This window comes from Bufo bufo, chromosome 7, assembly GCF_905171765.1.
Source record: "Bufo bufo chromosome 7, aBufBuf1.1, whole genome shotgun sequence".
NCBI lineage: Eukaryota > Metazoa > Chordata > Amphibia > Anura > Bufonidae > Bufo > Bufo bufo.
The window spans coordinates 36,619,868-36,640,675 of record NC_053395.1 but is presented as its reverse complement, the minus strand read 5'-3'; the positions used below and the strand labels follow the sequence as shown (position 1 = coordinate 36,640,675).

General features: G+C 45.3%; 1 protein-coding gene across 3 annotated transcripts in view; it reads right to left on the bottom strand.

Moving 5' to 3' along the window:
• IL21R (interleukin 21 receptor) overlaps positions 1–15,906 on the bottom strand; it is a 54,310-nt gene extending 38,404 nt beyond the window's left edge. Inside the window, exons 1-2 of one of the 3 annotated variants that reach the window (XM_040440667.1) lie at positions 15,674–15,905; positions 6,357–6,501 (exon numbers count right to left, since the gene is read on the bottom strand). The gene's annotated coding sequence lies outside the window, so the exon portion shown is untranslated. Of the gene's footprint in view, positions 1–6,356; positions 6,502–7,150; positions 7,589–15,671 lie in introns of those variants that run through there. The other 2 variants (XM_040440668.1, XM_040440669.1) reach the window with 2 other exon arrangements.
• Positions 15,907–20,808: the final 4,902 nt, after the last annotated feature.

The following is a 20,808-nucleotide window of genomic DNA, read 5'->3' as shown; positions in this document are numbered from 1 at the left end:
ATTGAAATCTCCCCCCACCACTTTGTTGGATGACCCATTTTTGGCAACAATCCCGGCTAATTTAGCTAAAAATGGCCTATTGTCTCCATTAGGGGCATAAACATTGTATATCGTGAATTCATCTGATCCCAGTGAGATCCTCGCTACACACCATCTCCCCTCATCGTCACACGAATGTTCTAGAACAGTAGAAGACAAATTCTTGTGTATCAACATCATCACTCCCGCTTTTCGATTAACTGCAGCGGAGCCAACCACAGTACCCACCCACGCCCTTTTCATCCTGACATACTCCTCGTCCGATAAGTGCGTCTCCTGCAGGAGGGCTATGTCAGCATGAAGGTTTTTTAGATGTCGAATTACTTTGTTACGCTTCTGAGGGGAGCGTAACCCCTTAACATTCCAGGATACTATTCTCATGGTGGCTCCCACTGTGTGTCAATTTGCATGTGGAGATAGGGAGCGGCGGACATCCAATAGTTAAATACCCAATTAACTTTACCCAAAATCCCTGCAATATAACAAAAACAACAACAATAACAGGTGTAGAGCCTGAGTATACCAAGCCCTAAATATGGCTTTGAAGGCCATTTTTGATCATTTAGTGACTTCACTTTTTTCCCCATGTGTGAGCGCACGATCCTGATGTTGTGATCGCCACGCCCCCCTAGCTACCAACCTACTGAAAGCACATTTCTAATTTTAACTATGTCAGAGCAGAGTATATCAACGTTAAGAATGTGGTGCAGTGTGCCCCAACCATCTAAAAGGCCAAACCCCACCACCCGCAGCCATTCCGGTACATAACAATAAAATAACATTACATAATGGCCAGGCACACTGAATCAGCGGGTCTGCCTCTCGGATTCGGGAAAGCCGGGGCCCCAAGGATCAATTGAGATCTCAGACATCCCTACGGGAGCAAATCTGCCCCCGGTTACCCTCATCCGACAGACCGACCCCACCACATACCCCTCAAAACGCTCTGGAGTCCAGATTGTCCCCTGGACCTGGGCAATGTAGTGCTTCGCCATACTCCGCAGGCCGATCATCTAGCCTCACGACTTTGGCTCGAGCTCGCGACGAATCGATCCACTGTGGGTTGCTCGTGTGGTCCCATCAGCATCAGGTCATCCGTTTGGCCATTCAAGCCCCAGTCCCGATCACGATGGCTCGGTGTCCCCGGCATTTCTCTCTGCGATGACGTGCTTCTTTCCAAGGCTTTGGAGGCCTCTTCTGGTGAGTGAAATAACGTAGAGGAGCCATCCGGACGGTAGATTCGGAGAGACGCTGGGTACACCAGTGCAAATTTGACTTTTCTGTTGTACAATTGCGTACAGACCGGTGAAAAAGCCTTCCTCCTCCTAGAGACTTCCGCAGAATAGTCCCCAAAGATTAAGATCTTCACCCCTCTCAGCATGACTGGGCCTTTACGCGCTTTGTATGCTCTGAGGATGGCTTCTTTATCTGAGTAGTCTAAATACCGCATGATGACCTGCCTGGGTCTGACTGTTTGCCGGTCGTCACTGCGGTTGTTCGGACCCACTCTGTGTGCACGCTCCACCTTGCAATGGCGCGAAATCCCCAGGACTCCAGGTAGTTCGTTCTCACATATAGCCAGCAACTCCCCCGCCGGGATCGCCTCTTTCAGACCCACCAACCTCAAGTTATTGCGTCTGGAGCGATTTTCCAAGTCCTCCACTTTTTCACACAATCTCTTGTTTTCCGTGAGCACCTTATGTAGTTTGTGGAGGATCGATTCTGCGGTGTCCTCCATCACCTGAATTCGGGATTCAGCCACATCTAGTCTGGCATCATGTTGTTGCACAGTATCCTGCAGCTGTTGCATGACATGTGTGACTGAAGAGGCCAGGGTTTCCCGCAGATCTGGCGCCAGGTGAGCAGCAACTTCCACTGCAAGCGCCTTGTAATCTATGTATTTAATCAGAGATTCCGGCCTGTTAATCTGTGTCTCCTTTCTCTCTGATATCTGCTCCGGCTGACTCTGGAGCGCGTCTAGATCCGTCACGCCTGAGTTTGGCGCCATGCTGGCTGGCCTCTCGTCCCCATGCGTCGGTGATGGTAGCATTCTGCCCTTGAGTTTTTTGCCCATGTTCACAAGGTAGCGATCCATACAGCGTGATCGCACCCTGCGGTCCCGCTGCCTACTTCAGGGAGGCAGTCACACGGGCAGTATGTCTCGATTTGTGGCTGGTATTCGGGGAGCTCCTGCTCCAAGCTGCTTCACATGGCGGCGCCGGAACCGGAAGTCAGCGCAGAATCTGTCTTCATGTCATAGCAGAGAATCAGGCTTCACGTCACCCACCACTGGAACAGGCCACTGTCACACATTTAGACCCCGGCACCCAGACAGAGGAGAGCGGTCCCGTAACAGAGAATCTGGCCTTATGTCAGCGCAGAATCTGTCTTCATGTCATAGCAGAGAATCAGGCTTCACGTCACCCACCACTGGAACAGGCCACTGTCACACATTTAGGCCCAGGCACCCAGGCAGAGGAGAGAGGTCCCGTAACAGAGAATCTGGCCTTATGTCAGCGCAGAATCTGTCTTCATGTCATAGCAGAGAATCAGGCTTCATGTCACCCACCACTGGAACAGGCCACTGTCACACATTTAGGCCCAGGCACCCAGGCAGAGGAGAGAGGTCCCGTAACAGAGAATCTGGCCTTATGTCAGCACAGAATCTGTCTTCATGTCATAGCAGAGAATCAGGCTTCACGTCACCCACCACTGGAAAAGGCCACTGTCACACATTTAGGCCCCGGCACACCAGAAACTAGTTATTTTAAGAATGGCAAATTTGGGAATAGTTTTTCAACCCAGAAAAAAAAGTGTGCTTTTACGGTCACTACAAATAACTTGACCAGCTAAAACAGTACAGATTTGATTGAATAGAAATGTGAGACCTGTTTTTTTTTTGCACTCTGTGACAGGTTAAGGTTTAATCTCAGAATCAGACTTCTATCTGCACGGTAGCGTGTGTCTTAGGTTTTTCTGAATGACACTAATAGTACCTTCAATGTAAGATATCCTTTTTGGGATAGATTTCAAGTAGGCCTCAAATACCAGAAACTAGTTATTTTGAGAATGGCAAATTTGGGAATAGTTTTTCAACCAAATAACTTGACCAGCTAAAACAGTACAGATTTGGTTGAATAGAAATGTCAGGTCTATTTTTTAGGCGCTGGGTGACAGGCTCAACTTGCCCCTGATGTAGTATATGGCCAAAAAATAACCACACTGTTGATGGTTAAATGCACTTCGGTGACACAGGCTCAGCCTGCAGCTGATGTAGGATATAGCACAAAATAACCACACTATTGATGGTTAAATACACTTGGTGATAGCTTGTGCTGGCGCACCACAAGTCACAAAATGGCCGCCGATCACCCCAGAAAAAAAGTGATCTAAAAACGCTCTGGGCAGCCTCAAAAAAGTGAGCAAGTCAATACTAGCACTTCAATGATCCACAGCTGCAGATCGATCACAGAATGAAGTCTTTTGGAGGAGTTAATCTGCCTAATCTCGCCCTAACGTCGCAGCTGCAACCTCTCCCTATGCTTCAATCAGCAGAGTGACGTGCAGCGCAACGTGACCCAAGCTTATATAGAGGCTGGGTCACATGCTGCCCTGGCCAATCACAGCCATGCCAATAGTAGGCAAGGCTGTGATGGCCTCTTGGGGCAAGTAGTATGACGCTTGTTGATTGGCTGCTTTGCAGCCTTTCAAAAAGCGCCAAGAAAGCGCCGAACACCGAACCCGAACACAGACTTTTACGAAAATGTTCGGGTCCGTGTCACGGACACCCCAAAATTCGGTCGCTCATCCCTAGTTACTACCATTCCTACACCTAGCTACTGCCTCTAATGAGTAGCAGACAATGTCATATGTGTATTTAATTCCTGGACCTCTTATACTGTGCCTTAATAATATTGCTATATAACTTATGTTTTGTATCACATGCACTGTGCCTGGTTGTCCAATAGGTGGCAGTGTATCTGGCAGAGAGATATCTTTAGATACAATGGACCTTACCTTACCATTCCATCCCCCCCCCCATTTTGTGCATAAGTGGGCTAATCCTTGCATGAAGCTAGTAGTTGAGCTGAGAGTTGGAATGAGACAAGACATGGCACAGTGAGGGGAGCGCCCCCCCCCCTCCTGCAGCAGGAGTCTTGCAGGGAAAGCAGCTCATAGAGCACCACAACACTTCGCAGTTCATAGAATGACTATTACGAGGGGGTCAACAGCCAAAGGCACCCCACTCAAATGTACCAGAACTGCTAGAAAGTCCAGTAACCAGACTGAAGCCAGAGATAATCACAGCAGAGAAAGATAAAGCAAAGTATAAAAGTTTACCTGCCAGTTTACTCTTATACTGCTGGAGCCAACAGAAAGATCAAGTGTTTGGATGACAGAAGTTTATCTCAAGTACACTCACATAAAGAATTATTAGGAACACCTGTTCTATTTCTCATTAATGCAATTATCTAGTCAACCAATCACATGGCAGTTGCTTCAATGCATTTAGGGGGGTGGTCCTGGTCAAGACAATCTCCTGAACTCCAAACTGAATGTCAGAATGGGAAAGAAAGGTGATTTAAGCAATTTTGAGCGTGGCATGGTTGTTGGTGCCAGACGGGCCGGTCTGAGTATTTCACAATCTGCTCAGTTACTGGGATTTTCACGCACAACCATTTCTAGGGTTTACAAAGAATGGTGTGAAAAGGGAAAAACATCCAGTATGCGGCAGTCCTGTGGGCAAAAATGCCTTGTGGATGCTAGAGGTCAGAGGAGAATGGGCCGACTGATTCAAGCTGATAGAAGAGCAACGTTGACTGAAATAACCACTCGTTACAACCGAGGTATGCAGCAAAGCATTTGTGAAGCCACAACACGCACAACCTTGAGGCGGATGGGCTACAACAGCAGAAGACCCCACCGGGTACCACTCATCTCCACTACAAATAGGGAAAAGAGGCTACAATTTGCACGAGCTCACCAAAATTGGACTGTTGAACACTGGAAAAATGTTGCCTGGTCTGATGAGTCTCGATTTCTGTTGAGACATTCAAATGGTAGAGTCCGAATTTGGCGTAAACAGAAGGAGAACATGTATCCATCCTCTGATGGCTACTTCCAGCAGGATAATGCACCATGTCACAAAGCTTGAATCATTTCAAATTGGTTTCTTGAACATGACAATGAGTTCACTGTACTAAAATGGCCCCACAGTCACCAGATCTCAACCCAATAGAGCATCTTTGGGATGTGGTGGAACGGGATCCTCGTGCCCTGGATGTGCATCCCTCAAATCTCCATCAACTGCAAGATGCTATCCTATCAATATGGGCCAACATTTCTAAAGAATGCTATCAGCACCTTGTTGAATCAATGCCACGTAGAATTAAGGCAGTTCTGAAGGCAAAAGGGGGTCCAACACCGTATTAGTATGGTGTTCCTAATAATTCTTTAGGTGAGTGTATATTTAAGTAAAACCTGTGAACTTTACCAAGTCTGGACTCGGCTTATTCCACCAGCTATAACTCCCTTTGTTGCTACAGAGCACCGTGACACAAAACTATCAGGCTACATCACCAGTCGCCATTCTTAAACACTGGGACCCGATCAGCCCTGAGGGGTAGCACGCCACAATCAGATGATGAGGTATAGTGGCTGGTTAGATGGCAATTAATGCCATTCTGAAATATGCTAGCTGACAAAGTCTCTCTCTCCTGTTTCCCCTTCACCATGGCTATAAAGCTGAAACCTGTGACTGTAGGTGTCCACTACTTAATGTAGGCTTTCAGGTTTGCCTGGATTAGGCTATGATGATGGGTGTCTTAATTCGTTCTCCCTCACCTTGCAGCAGTGTCTGTAAAGCTGTGGTAGCCAGACACTCTGCTGTCTGCACCTCCATAGCTTTGAAGGGTTTCTGCAGCCTTTGTACCTTTCCGTCACCCTGCAGAAGTGTTCCTCATGGACGAGCTGGATTTCTGGTTCTAAGACCCTATGGAGCAGGAGCTGATGGACATGCTCCCCGTCTCCTCACTAGCCTAGCTAGCCCTTCCCCTCTCTTGGCAGCAAGTCGGACCGGCCTACTCCTACAAAGAGGGGGGAAATGAGATGGTTAGTCCCAGAGGCAATGCCCAGAGGCATTGGGTTGAATTTAACATTTCATTTAAAAAAAATGCAGATTGTACTACTGAGCTATATAGGGACAGCATAGGTAGTCTGTGTAGTTGGGACTCTGTTTGCCACATACAAGTTAAAAGGAGGCAAACATTTTTGGAAACAGCTTAGAATAGTTAAAAAAAATTAAAGAGTCTCTACTCACCTGACTGATCTCCTGCCACTCCCAGTTCTGGTTCCCTCTGGTCTCTGCCTTCTAGTCCAATCTTGGCATGATGAAAATGGCAGGGAAGGTCTACTCAGCCAATCACTGGCTGAGCGGGGCTTTCACGTGTATCGAGACTGGAGCTGGATGGAGAGACCAGGAGGGATCAGGTAAGCATCTGAACAAGAGCAAGACTCAGTGGGGTGAGCATTGATTCTTTTAATTTTTTTAAACCAGCTTTTTCCACACAAAAAAAAAAAGAATTTGCCCCACTGTAAAATCCCTTTAAGAATTAATATCATAGGGCATCTATATAATAAATCTGGAAATAACATTATTGGAACCCATTTGTGTTTCATTACAAGCCCAAGTAACAATACCCCTGTAACTGATGAATGCCTATATGGTCGCTTACACATTACAGATGATATAACATTTCAACTCTCAAAAGACATACAATGTACAATCTTTTCATGCCTTGAGAAAATGTCTCCACCATCTCAAAATGTCTCAACATACAAAGAAACATGGTTTACTTAAAACATTCTAAGAACTATTTGCTAGTGTACATTTAATTAAATTGCTTCTACACATTTTTATACCCTGATTTTTTTTCATATCCGAACCCCAACATGTAGTTTGATAGGTAATTAAATAAGTTTAAAAAATTGCACACAATCTCCCCAAAAACTGAAACGAAATGGTGTAACATTGTAATGAATTCGTAACAAGTTACATGCAAATGAAAAAAACCTTGGGAGGTTGGACGATGGTCACAAGATAAGGAATTACCTAGATGTAGATGCCCATTGTGACTTCTAGGAGGAATCCTCTAGGGGGTTCATAGTCTAAGCTCAGCAGACAGACAGGATGATTGCTATTTGAAGGGACTGCACTGTATGAAGAATGTCACTCACAAGGATGTGGTAATGGGGGAGTGGAATCTACAGGCGCGCCTCTCTTTGTATGTGGCTGTGAAAATAGTGGGTGATGTGCTGCAAAAATTCTAATGTAAAAATTAGTCACAATGATAACCTTCAATATTCATGATTTTAGTCATTGCTTTTGCAGTGAGACAAGAGTTCTCTGCCTTCTGCATATGTTTCAAAATGCCATAAACTCATGATTTCTATATATTCCTTCTGGGCTTATTTTAGCCCCAGTGATAGACTTTACAACTACAGGAACCAAGCAAATGCTTGGGGCCACAGATATCAGGGGACCCCCTCATGGCCAAACGTAGCTGGCTGAAAAAGTGACTAAGGGGGCAGACATATTGGCCGTGCAGCCCGTTCAGGGTCCTGGTGGGTACTCCCCATCCCTTCCTAGCTGCAGAGCAGAAGCAGAAATGCCTAGGCTGTACTACTAAGCTGAGAGTGGGGCTGATCATGCTGAAAGGGGCAGAGCTTAGCGGTATGGCGAGGGTGGACCTTAGAGGTGTGACGGGGCCTCCAGACATATCCTTAGAAATGCCAAATCCCCAAAGCCTGCATGGTGTCCATGGGTACCAGTGTAAGCAAGGCGCAATGTCCATGGCATTCCAATTTGGCGGCTGTGCCCTCTACTGCAGGCGAGATAACTATGCAGGAACCTGGTCCTGTCAATAAAGAAGGAGTGGGAGGGTCTGGCAGAGGAAGCAGGAGGAGCAAGGGAGCACAGAGTGGCTTGAACCCGCCCTCGGTGCACTTAACTGCTCATTTGCATATGGATTGAAAGTACTTTTTCTCCAGAATGAAGCAACGGATCGCTAAGTAAAAGGTATTATTACACTCAGCTGAACTACACCACAATCAAAACAAATTAGTGTGCAGGTTTTTAAACTTTCTCACAGCTGCAGTCCCAGAAACAGGAGTAGGTCCGTACTCCTATAAGATGCAACTAAAAACGCATAGGTATGGGTCCTCGCTAATTGTTTTTCCCCTAGAGGAATGTTCACAAGCAGTCACTCTCCTGGAGCCGTCTCTCCTTATTCCTGGCTTTCGGCTTCCTCGATCCCTGAACCGACCGGCAACAGAAACCTTTTCTTCCTTCAAAAGGACATAAATATAGTACAGACCCGCAAACAGACAGGTTCACCGTGCTTTTACTGTACTTACAAGACCATTTCTTGCCACATCACATATAAAAAGTTTTTCTGTGTATCTCTGCCCGACCCGGGTTTCGCTACCAGCAGGTTTGCTCATAGTGAGAAAAAAAATAATCATTGTAATCTGAAGACTTGTAAAGCGTTCACGAGAAATTACTTTTACAGCCAGGTCATCTCTGATCGAGGATTCTCACTTGGTGTATGACCAAAGGACATTCATCTCAAGACATTGAAAGATGTCCGAGAGAACAGTATGATATCCTGAGATACTGTATGTGTGTGAGGGTCAACTCAAGAAAAAAAAAATACTAAATTATTAAAAATAAGGAGCACACATCCAATTACTGAAGAAGCTGAGGGGCTCTAAATGTAATTTACAAAATAATAACCTACTTTTAAGAATCAATTTGAGATATGGAACATCTGGTGAGCTATGAAAATTTTCTTTCCTATGTGCCCATCAGCACTGGTCCCACCCACATAAAGGCTTATAAAGTGCCAAGGAGTGGACAAAGTTATGCCTGGGGGCCCTAATCAGGATAGCCAGCAAGGAGTCACTATTTCTGGCAGCAGTTCCCCGTCTGTCCACAACTGTATGAGAGTCCTTAGGACGCTGTGGCCCATGCCAAATTCTCAATCCAATCCCTGCCCCCCCCCCCCAGCCCTACTGCCAAAGGCATATTTGAATTGGACATTACATACAGCACTATTTTCCTCTTACGTGCAATGATGTGTCCACTAATGTTCTCTTTCCTCATCTTCTCCATTCAGACCAGACCGCCATGACAAAGTATTTCAGCCATGCCTCATCTCTGTAGAGTCTTCTACACAGACATCTTAGATTATTCACTTTTTCATTAACTTTATCCTCCTGGTCCCCCATCAGTACTACATACTGCTGCTACCCCCAATACTGTGCCCACTGTGCTCAACAAGGCCCCCAAATATATACTGAAGAAATAACAGTGCCATACAGATAGTCATTAAAGTGCTGCCAAGAGTCCTACCAATTGTAATAATTATCTCCCAGAGTGCCCTCATTAGAAATAATACCCCCTACAGTGCCCTCAATAATGATAATGCTCCCCAAGAGTGCCTCATTAGTAGCATAGCCCCTATATTCTCCCCAATAATAATAATAATACTCCCACAGTACCCCCAGTATTAAGAATGCAGTTATAAAGCCCCCTTGTAGTGCCCCCAGTATTTTTAATTGCCCCCTCTAGTGCCCCCAGTATGTTCAATGTTCCCAGACAGTGTCGCCTGTATTTATAATTCCCCCTCTGCACTACCTCCAGTAGTGCCCCCCTGTACTATTATATTGTACCCAGCTCTTTGTAATTATAATTTCCCTCTCTGTACTGCCCCCAGTAGAGCCCCCTGTAACAAAACAAAGTACTTACCTCACTCACGCTCCATGCCACCTATCCTCCGGGCCTGAGTTCCCTGTGTCCCGGCGCAGGTGGTTAGATGCGCTGGGACGTCATCGCAATCGGCGACCGTCTGCACTGTTATACAGCCACATAGGGGTCAACTGCCACTGTCTGACTCGCCCCACGAAATTGCATAGTTTGCGTGGTGGTCAAGACAGCCTCTGAATGTGCCTCTAATAGAGCCTTGGCTTATGATGCCATAAACAGACTATGATATGTCAAAACACTGGTCGAATAGTGCCCCCCATAAAATGTGCCAGCAGTCCCCTTATGAACAATGGCAGAGGTCCCCATAAACAGTCCCTCACGCTAGTCCTCCTTATTTCAGTGACATCAAAATGCCCCCATAAAGAGTGTCAGCAGAGTGCACTCCATAAACAATGCCAGGAGAGTGTCCCCCATAAACAGAGCAATCAGCTCCCTTAAATAGTGTTAGCACAGCCCCCCAAATAGTGTCAATAGAATCATCCATTATTGGAGAGTGCCCCATGAACAGTGACAGCAGTAGATACTTTATACCGGATGTATAAAAAGTTACCTGTAAATTTAACCTCATAAGCCATCTGTTGTATGCAGTTTATAATAATTTTACTCAGCAGTTTTGGTTATATTTTCTTTTTCTCCCCTGTGTATTTACCAGAAGTGATAACCATTATAGAAGCGGGGAGGGAGAGAAGTTTGTATGCCAAAGATTAGATTGTGGAGAGGGAGGAAAGCATCCAAGTCTTTAGAGAGGGAAGATCACCTAGGCTTTATTGTATCATAAATCTGCAAAGGACAGGTAAATCAAACAAGCGGTTTCTCTGTGTAGAGAGAAAGGAGAGCGTCCAGTGCAGACTCTGCAGGAGGGGAGGGAAAATCATACTCCTCAGTACCAGTGTCTGTCAGCACAAAGGAAAGGGCATCCTTTATGGAATGTAAGAGAAGAAATCAGTCCAGGAATGAAGCTGTGCTAATACATGACAGCTAGTGAAGGCAGCAGCATCCTAGATACACAGATTCATCATGTATTATGGGGACTTGTCCATCATCTCATTACTAGAAAGAGAGAAAAAAAAAAGCTTCCAGGATGCAAAGTCACAATGAAGATGACTCAATCCTCTGCAAATTCACTCCACAGGGTAAACACCCCACAAGAAATATCGCTCAGTATTGCGCTATATGCACAATACACACTGATCAGCACCCGCCATCCTATCTTCGCAGACAGAGCGATATGCACTTGACAGTGCCTACTGCAAGTTATTACTTGTAACAATGTGAACAAGGTTGAGGAGGACCGAATAGTCAAAAGCTTCAGGCAAACTTCAGTCACAATGTACCTAACTAAATAAAGCTTGTTAAAGGGCATCTGTCAGCAGGTTTGTACCTATGACACTGGCTGACCTGTTACATGTGCGCTTGGCAGCTGAAGGCATCTGTGTTGGTCCCATGTTCATATGTGCTGCATGGCTGAGAAAAATTATGTTTTAATATATGCAAATGAGCCTCTAGGAGCAACGGGGGCGTTACCATTACACCTAGAGCTCTGCTCTCCCTGCAACTACCACACCCTCTGCACTTTAATTGACAGGACCAGGCAGTGAAAATGTTATCACACCTGGCCCTGACAATCAAAGTGCAGAGGGAGCGGCAGTTGCAAAGAGAGCTGAGCCACTAGAAGTAACAGCATAGCTCCCATTGCACCTAGAGGCTATTTTGCATATATTAAAATGTTTTTTTTTTTAGACAATACAGGCACATATGAACATGGGACCAACACAGATGCCTTCAACTGCCAAGTGCACATGTAACAGGTCAGACAGTGTCATAGGGACAAATCTGCTGACAGATGCCCTTTAACCCTTAGGATACCAGCGCCGTACATGTAGGACGCTGGAAACTGGGATAGAGCTGCGCCCGGCCCGATCAGCTGCAGGAGTCCGGCATTCACTGATAGCCGGACCCCTGCTGTATGCGCCATCATCGGTGAAAACACAGATGCCGGCCTTTAACCCTTGCACTGCCGCGATCACCGCTGACCGCCGCACGTGCAGGATCCTTCCGGGTGCGGGGTGGCCATCGGGTCCCCGCGCTGCTGTGACGGGGACCCGATGGCAGGGAAGGCAACCCAATGCCTTCCTTAGGCATCGTGGCTGCCCTCCCTGACAGCCTGTGAGATCCAGCCCCCTGGATCTCACAGGCAGGAAGCTGTAAGTGTATTACAGTGTGTAATACACTTACAGCCAATGCATTACAATACAGAAGTATTGTAATGCATTGTAAAGGGGATCAGACCCCCAAAAGTTAAAGTCCCAGAGTAGGACAAAAAATTAAGTGAAAAAAGAAGTAAAAAAAATAATTTTTACAAAACAAATTAAAGTTTCAAGTAAAAAAATAAATAAATAAAAAAAAGCGTCCTTTTCCCAAAATAAAGTAAAAATATATATTTTAGAAAATAGGGAAAAAAAAGAAAAGTAGACATATTAGGTATCGCCGCATCCGAATCGACCGGATCTATAAAAATATCAAATGATCCACCCCATCAGGTGAACGCCGTAAAAAATATTAATAAAAACAGTGTCAAAAAAGCCATTTTCTGGTCACCTTGCCTCACAAAAAGTGTAATGCCAAGTGATCAAAAAGTCTTATGTACCCCAAAATGGTACCAATCAAACAGTCATCTCATCCTGCAAATAATGAGCCCCACATAAGACAATCACTTAAAAAATAAAAACCAATGGCACCCATAAACCTATCCATCAAAATCAGCGCTGCAAAAGCCATATGGCGCTCCTTCCTTTCTGAGTCCTGCCATGTGCCCCCAAAGCAGTTCACCACCACATATGGGGTGTTGCCGTATTCAGGAGAAAATGGGTAACAAGTTATGTGGAGCTTTTTCTCCTGTTACTTCTTGTGAAAATGAAAAATTTGGGGCTACAGCAACATTATTGGAAGAAAGGAAACTTTTCATTTTTAAAGCCAAGTGTTTCCAAATTCCGTAAAAGGCTTAGGGGGTCAAAGTGCTCAGTACCCCTCTTAATATATTCTTTAAGGGGTGTAGTCTCCAAAATGGGGTCACTTTTTGAGGGTTTTTACTGAAGGGGTATGTCAGGGTCTCTTCAAATACAAAACGGTGCCTAAAAACCATTCTAGTGAAATCTGCCTCCAAAATCCATATGGCGCTCCTTTCCTTCTGACCACTGCCACGTGCCCATAGAGCATTTTACCACCACATATGGGGTATTTCTGTAAACTACAGAATCAGAGTAATGCATATTGAGGTTTATTTTGCTGTTAACCCTTGCTGTGTTGCAAACAAAAAAATCTACCAAAAAAGTGAAATTTTGAAATTTCACCTCCATTTTCCTTGAATTCTTGTGGAACACCTCAAGGGTTAACAAAGTTTGTAACATCCGTTTTAAATAATTTGAGGGGTGTAGTTTCTAAAATGGGGTCATTTATGGGTGGTTTACATTACGTAAGCCCCCTCAAAATCACTTTATAACTGAATTGGTGCTTAAAATAATGGTTTTGGAAATTTTGTTGAAAATTTGAAAAAAACGCTTCTAAATTTCTAAGCCTTCTAACGTCCTAAAAAAATAAAATGACATTTACAAAATGATGTCAACATAAAGCAGACATATGCGGAATGTTGATTGATAACCATTTTATAAAGTATTACTATCTGTCTTAAAAGTAGAGGAATTCAAATTTAGAAAATTGAAAATTTTTCCAAATTTTTGGTACATTTTGGATTATTTTATAAAAAAAAGGTGAAATACATCGACTCAAATTTACCACTGTCATGAAGTACAATGTGTCACGAAAAAAAAATCTCAGAATGGCTTGGATGAGTAAAAGCGTTCCAAAGTTATTACCACATAAAGAGACACGTCAGATTTGCAAAAATCAGCCTGGGATTTAAGGTGAAAAGTGGCCCGGTACTGAAAGGGTTAAGTACTGTCTATAATGATCCCTGCACAAGGGACACATGCCCCTCCACCCAGCACTGTGAACAGGCACCAGTTGTGCAGTGTATCATGTAAACGATCACAGGATCCCATGTTCAGGTGAAAACAAAAAGGGGGACATTTATAAAAACTGATGTAAAAACCGGCTAAGTTGCCCACAGCAACCAATCAGATTCCACCTTTCATTTTTCAGAGCTCTTTTGAAAAATGAAAGGTGGAATCTGATTGGTTGCTATGGGCAACTTAGCCAGTTTTACTTTACACCAGTTTTAATAAATCCCCCCCAAAGTGTTTTTAAAGTAAAACACAGAAATGCAAGTAAAAGAATAAAAAAATTGCCTTTTTTAAATAATTATTTTTTATAATAGTATGAAATAAAGAAAAAAAATATAATACAAAATGGTTATCACCACATTGGAAACAACTTGGCCTATATATTATAAAATGATCATGTTATTTGTCCTGCGCAGTGAACTCTATAAAAAAAAAAAAATAGTCCCACAAAAATCAAGTCCTCTACGTTGAAAAAAAATAAAAAATGTTATGCCGCTTTTATTGTACAAAAGTAGTAAAACATAACCCTTCCATAAAATAACTTGCATAATACTAATAATGTGTCGCAGTGAATACCGTAAATAAAACTCCGCAAAAATAGCAGCGAAATCAAAATTATGCCATACATTTTATGTACCTCAAAATGGTGCCGTAAAAAAAAACAAAAAAAAAACATATAAAAACAAAACAAGCCCTTATTCGGCAATGTCGATCGAAAAACCAAAAAGTTATGGCTCTTAGGCCCCTTTCAGATGAGAATGTTCGGATTAGGTCTGGATGCGTTGCGAATGCGTTCAGTGAAAAATGCGCGGTCTCGCAAAAAAAGTCACTCAGTTTTCAGTTGTTCAGTTTTTATCCCTTGGGTGCAATGCGATTTACTGCGTTTTTCACCCGCGTGATTAAAAACTGAAGGTTTACAAATAACATCTCTTAGCGACCACCCGTGAAAAACGCACCGCACCCGCACTTGCTTGCGGATGCGATGCGATTTTTCACGCAGCTCCATTCCCTTCTGTGGGGCCAGTGTTGCGTGAAAAACGCAGAATATAAAACATGCTGCGATTTTTTTCACGCAACGCACAAGTGATGCGTGAAAACCAACTCACATGTACACAGCCCCATTGAAATGAACAGGTCCGTATTCCGTGCGGGCGCAATGCGTTCGCATGACGCATTGCACCCGCGCGGAATACTCGCTCGTCTGAAAGGGGCCTTAGTCTGCGAAGAAGGAAAAAAAATGAGAATAAAAACTCCATCATAAAGCATGCAAAGCTGGAATTAGATCAAGATGTAGCAGAGCTAAATGTGCTGTGCATTGTGTTGAGTTCGGATAAGACAGTCCTGCAAGAAACATATTCAGCTCTGCTGCATCCAACAAGTTCATGTCAAGAACGATCCAAGTCAGTCAAGTTTTATGGTCTACGCTGAACATGGATATCTTGATTGACCCATTAGCTTTAGGCCTCATGCACCCGAACGTATTTTTATTCCGTGCCCGTTCCGCTTTTTTTGCGGACCGTATGCGCAACCATTCATTTCAATGGGTCCGCAAAAAACAAAAACAAAGTTAATCCGTGTGCATTCCGGTTCTGCAAAAAAATCGAACATGTCCTATTATTGTCCACATTACGGACAAGGATAGGACTGTTCTATTAGGGGCCAGCTGTTCCGTTCCACAAAATACGGAATGCACACGGATGTCATCCGTATTTTTTGCGGATCCGTATTTTGCGGACCGCAAAATACATACGGTCGTTTGCATGACGCCTTACAGGTGGAAAATTCTTACCTCTAGTGAAAGGATTTAGGTGATGCCCATCAGAGGTTTTTATGCCTCTTAGGAAGTCAAACGCGACGTCTCATTCGGTACATAATCCAGAAATGATCTTTGCGCGCTTCCGATATTTTATTATCATTATTGTAAGTCTCCAGTCGTCTGCTATGGAGGGAGAACCCTTACCGGGCTGTGTCCTTTAAGACAATGAGATTTCCCGTCAAGAAGGAACTTTTTACTTGTTAGGTGTGATAAGTTGTGTTTTTAGTCACAAGCCTCCGCTCAACCATGTCATAAAGGCGTTTCATTTTCTACTGTAACTAAACATACTGTAATATGCAGTTTTATAAGGACTTTCACTCTACAGCTCCAATAAAGGGGGACTCTAGTGAAAGTGTAACTACTGCATAGGGCAGTGGTGGTCTTCAACCTGATAAAAAAAAAAAAAAACTGCAGTATCAAAAGTGGAGTTTGACCCCACAGAGGTCCTCAAATCAAGTCCAGCCTGGGCCAGGACAGCTAGGAGCCATATGTTCATTAATTAAAGGGGTTGTCCCACAACAAAAAAATATTCTACATTTTTCAAACCAGCACCTAGATCTGAATACTTTTGTAATTGCATGTAATTAAAAAATTATTATAGCTACTGAGTTATTGAATGAGATCTATCTGTATAATAGCGCCACCTGCTGTTTGCTCTTTTTCAAATTTTTCTGCCCTCCTCAGTGAGACGGAAGCACATGCTCTGTTCCATCCTTCAACTTCCACCAGCTGCAGCAGAAAGGACATGCTTCCTGAAAAGAACATGCCCCTAAGGCCTCTTTCACACGGGCGTTGCGGGAAAATGTGCGGGTGCGTTGCGGGAACACCTGCGATTTTTCCGCGCGAGTGCAAAACATTGTAATGCGTTTTGCACTCGCGTAAGAAAAATCACGCATGTTTGGTACCCAAACCCGAACTTCTTCACAGAAGTTCGGGCTTGGGTTAGGTGTTGTGTAGATGTTATTATTTTCCCTTATAACATGGTTATAAGGGAAAATAATAGCATTCTGAATACAGAATGCTTAGTAGGTGATCAATTGAGGGTTAAAAAATAAATAAAAAAATTAACTCACCTTCTCCTCTTGTTCGCGTAGTTCCCAGTCTCTTCTTTACTTCTTTAATGATAAGGTGTGGGCTAAAGGACCTTTGGTGACATCAGATCACATGCTCCAATCACATGGTACATCACCGTGGTGATGGACCATGTGATTGGAGCATGTGATCTGACGTCAATAAAATAATACAGTGAATAGACTGTCACCTAGCAACCATGCGTGAAAATCGCACTGCATCCGCACTTGCTTGCGGATGCTTGCGATTTTCACGCAACCCCATTCACTTCTATGGGGCCTGCGTTGCGTGAAAAACACAGAATATAGAGTATGCTGCGATTTTCATGCAACGCACAAGTGATGCATGAAAATCACCGCTCATGTGCACAGCCCCATAGAAATGAGTGGGTCGGTATTCAGTGCGGGTGCAATGCGTTCACCTCACGCATCGCATCCGCGCGGAATACTCGCCCCGTGTGAAAGGGGCCCAAAGGTGACAGCTTGAAATAAATCTAGCAGAACAATTGGAGCAATGAATGGGGAGATCTCTGGATCCATGGGAGGTACAGGGCTTTGTTAGAAAGAGGTTGTCATGTACTTGAGCAGTGATCGTCAACCTTCGGCACTCCAGCTGTTGTGAAACTACAACTCCCAGCATGCTCCATTCATTTCTATGTGAGTTCTTAGAAGAGCAGAGCAAGTATGCATGCTGGGAGTTGTAGTTTCTCAACAGCTGGAGTGCCGGAGGTTGCCTACCCCTGTACTAGAGTATCTATGGGTGCAGTGGTTTTAGTCCGGCCAATTCTCTGCATATTTGCCGGGTTGCAGCCGGATCTCTGTCGGTCCCCATTATAGTTATTGGGGCTAGTGGACCTTCAGGCAGCTTCTGATCCAGGCATCTCTGGCAGGCTGCTCCCTGCCAGAACAGCCTGCCAGTATGAGACTCATTTAGTGTAGGACCCGCCTGACCTGAGACCACCTTGGCGCTTGGTAGGCGGGCACAGATGTGTTTTGATCAAAATATATTGGCTAAGTGTCTCAGATTTTATCACATCAGAGTGAGGGCTTAGTCCATATATAATGCTTGCATCTATTCCATTAAGTGCATTATTACCTTATTTCTGTTATTTTTTTATTTTATTTTTTCATGAATGTGGCCAGGGACATCCGCACATTTATTTATCTTACCGTGCAGGATGCTTTTATCTTTGTTTTTTCTGTGATTTTTTTGCTAGTGTGAAACTAAATAAACATGAGCAGACCCGAAAGTGATCGGGATTACCCTTGTGGCATAATATGTGAGTACCATAAACCCCACGTGAATCGCCACAGTTGCGGCTTCCTTAAAATGTTCGTGTTGTATTTTCTTGTACAGTTTTTAGATGTTTTTATACATTGTTGTCTGTTTTTGTACCCCCTTTATGACATTTGTACTTAAAAGGAATATGTAATCTGAAAATGGCCTATTGTTGGAATCACGTTTTTTAACTTAAGTATGTCCCTATCGTAAAAAAAAAAAGAAGCTAAAAATCATGCAGTTTTTGTGCTGGTCACTAGGCCTAATGATGTGGACACTATCTGCTCTGTAAATACAAATGTGATGGCACTCTACATCCAGCATTCTGCCCTGCCTCCATGCTGGATGAGGCATTGGTGTACATTTTGGCCAAAGCGTAATAAGCCACTCACCACGTCAAGGTCGCCTCTATTTGAGTAGTCCCTAACACTAGTTCCTACCTGTTTGGCTCCAGGAGAAGTATATGGTGGGCTCAGAGGGCATGTTGGTACTTGCATCCCTGGATCCGATGAAAGCTGTAATGGCACCGGACGGGGTTAAAAGCAGAGTGTGGGGGGGCGTGGCCAACTGCCGACATGAGCGCACGCATTTGAGAGCCGCTCCGTGCCCCATACTTAATCCTGAGTAATCCTGCCAAGCTGACTGCCTCAAGTACCGAGTGGCAAGTGCAGAGGAGACGGAGGAGGCCAAGGAATACAGACATGGGTCCTAGCAAGGCTCAAACGGCGGCAGACAAGCTGAAAGAGTATGCCAGGAACGAGGCCCAACATGGCGACCAGGCGCCCTCTACCCCGCGCGCCGCGGTGACTCGCGGTCAAGCTGCTGCGCAACTGCCACCCGAGGACTCTGCTGATCCTGAACCCACCTTGAAAGCGGTCTCGAATCAGCTCCTCCTGGCGATATCCGCCTGCCAGTCTTCCCTCACGGGCAAAATAGAGGAGGTGAGAGTGGACTTGGGCCTACTACGCCATGATGTCCAGCAGCTCCGGGAGCGGGCGCGCCAAACGGAAGATCGGGTATCCGCCTTGGAAGACCTCACCAGACCCATGAACGTCCGTCTGCAGGAGGTGGAGAGGTCGGTGGGCCTGTGGCAGCAGAAATGCGACGATTTAGAGAATCGCGCTCGGCGCAACAATGTAAGAATCCTGGGCATGCCGGAGAGGGCGGAAGGCCCGGACCCGGCCTCATTTCTGGAGCGCTGGTTTAGGGAGCAGTTCCCTGAGGCCCCATTTTCGACCGCGTACGCAGTTGAGAGGGCCCACCGGGTTTCGGCCAGACCCCCTCCCCCAGGAGCTCCGCCACGACCGCTGCTGGCCCGACTGCTCAACTGGAGGGACCGGGACCTCATACTCAGCCAGGCGAGGAACAAGAGAGTCATCAAACATGATGACGCAAGGGTATCACTCTTCCCGGACTTCTCCGCCATCCTACAAAAGAAAAGGGCTACTTTCGTCGCGGTGAAGCGACGCCTGCGGGACTTAAACATTCAATACTCTATGGCCTACCCTGCACGTCTCCGAGTGGTGGACGGAGATCGCTCGCATTTCTTCACCGATCCCAAGGAGGCGGACGACTGGATCCTACAGCGACCACGACCGCGCTGACAACGGCGATTCAGTAAGTTCTCACTGGCAGCCTGAGAGGCCTGCTGACATGTTGCGGCGCCGTGCACGCCACCCGCTAGCCGCACCTTCGGCCGGCGCGTGAGGTACACTTGCGCTTTATTGTGGCCCGAACGGGTACAGACTCCTTTCCTTTTCCGTTTTTTCCTTTTATTTTTCTCCTCTTCCTCATTTAAAGTGCTTAGGCTGGGCAACATCACCCGGAAAGACTTTATCATCACAGTGACTCTTTCTCACTAGTCATTGCTGCCCAGTTCAGCTTGGACATTTATCCTCCTGGAAGGCACATTTCGGCTACCTGCATAACCTAACACCTTACCACATGCAGGTCCCCGAATACACAGCCACGATATGCCACAGCACATATGACAAGATTCAGTATATGTTTAACTATGTTTGTAGTATAACAAAAAGTTCTCTGTTTCAGGCACGGACACACCTTTGCTATGCGGGAAGGGAGACTCGGGGTATGGGAGGGAGAGGGGGGGATAATGCCCGCCTGATGGGTATCACATTGCTCGATCGGATATATATGTCAATAAGCTGGTTATTATGGGGTCCCTGACGGTGATGTCCTGGAATGTGAGGGGCCTGGGGGCCCCGGATAAAAGGATATCCGTATTTTCACAGATCAGGAGGCATGGCCCTCACATTCTGGGACTTCAGGAAACTCATCTGACCTCAGAGACGGGAAGGCGAGTGTTAAAACCATGGGTGCAGTGGTCTCTTCAGGCATACGGGACCTCTCATGCTAGAGGGGTTGCCCTCATGATACATAGGAGTGTGAAATGGGAGGTTAAACATTCTGTAGCTGACCCGGAGGGACAGTATGTTTGTGCTTTTGGATTTATTAATAACGTTGCACATGTTATTGTTAACTTATACAACCCCCCGCCTGCCAGCATGTCCCTCATTCAGACAGTGCTATGCTATGTGGCTCAATACCCCACAGCACGCTTGATATGCATGGGGGACTTTAACATGGTGATGCAGGAGGAGCGGGACAGGTTTCACTCGGACCGAGGGGAGGAAGCGGCAACTGCTTCTGACACCCCTCTGTCTCGATTGATCGCGGAGGTTGGATGGCTTGACATGTGGAGACTCCGACACCCCTCACTAAGAGAGTACTCTTGCTAT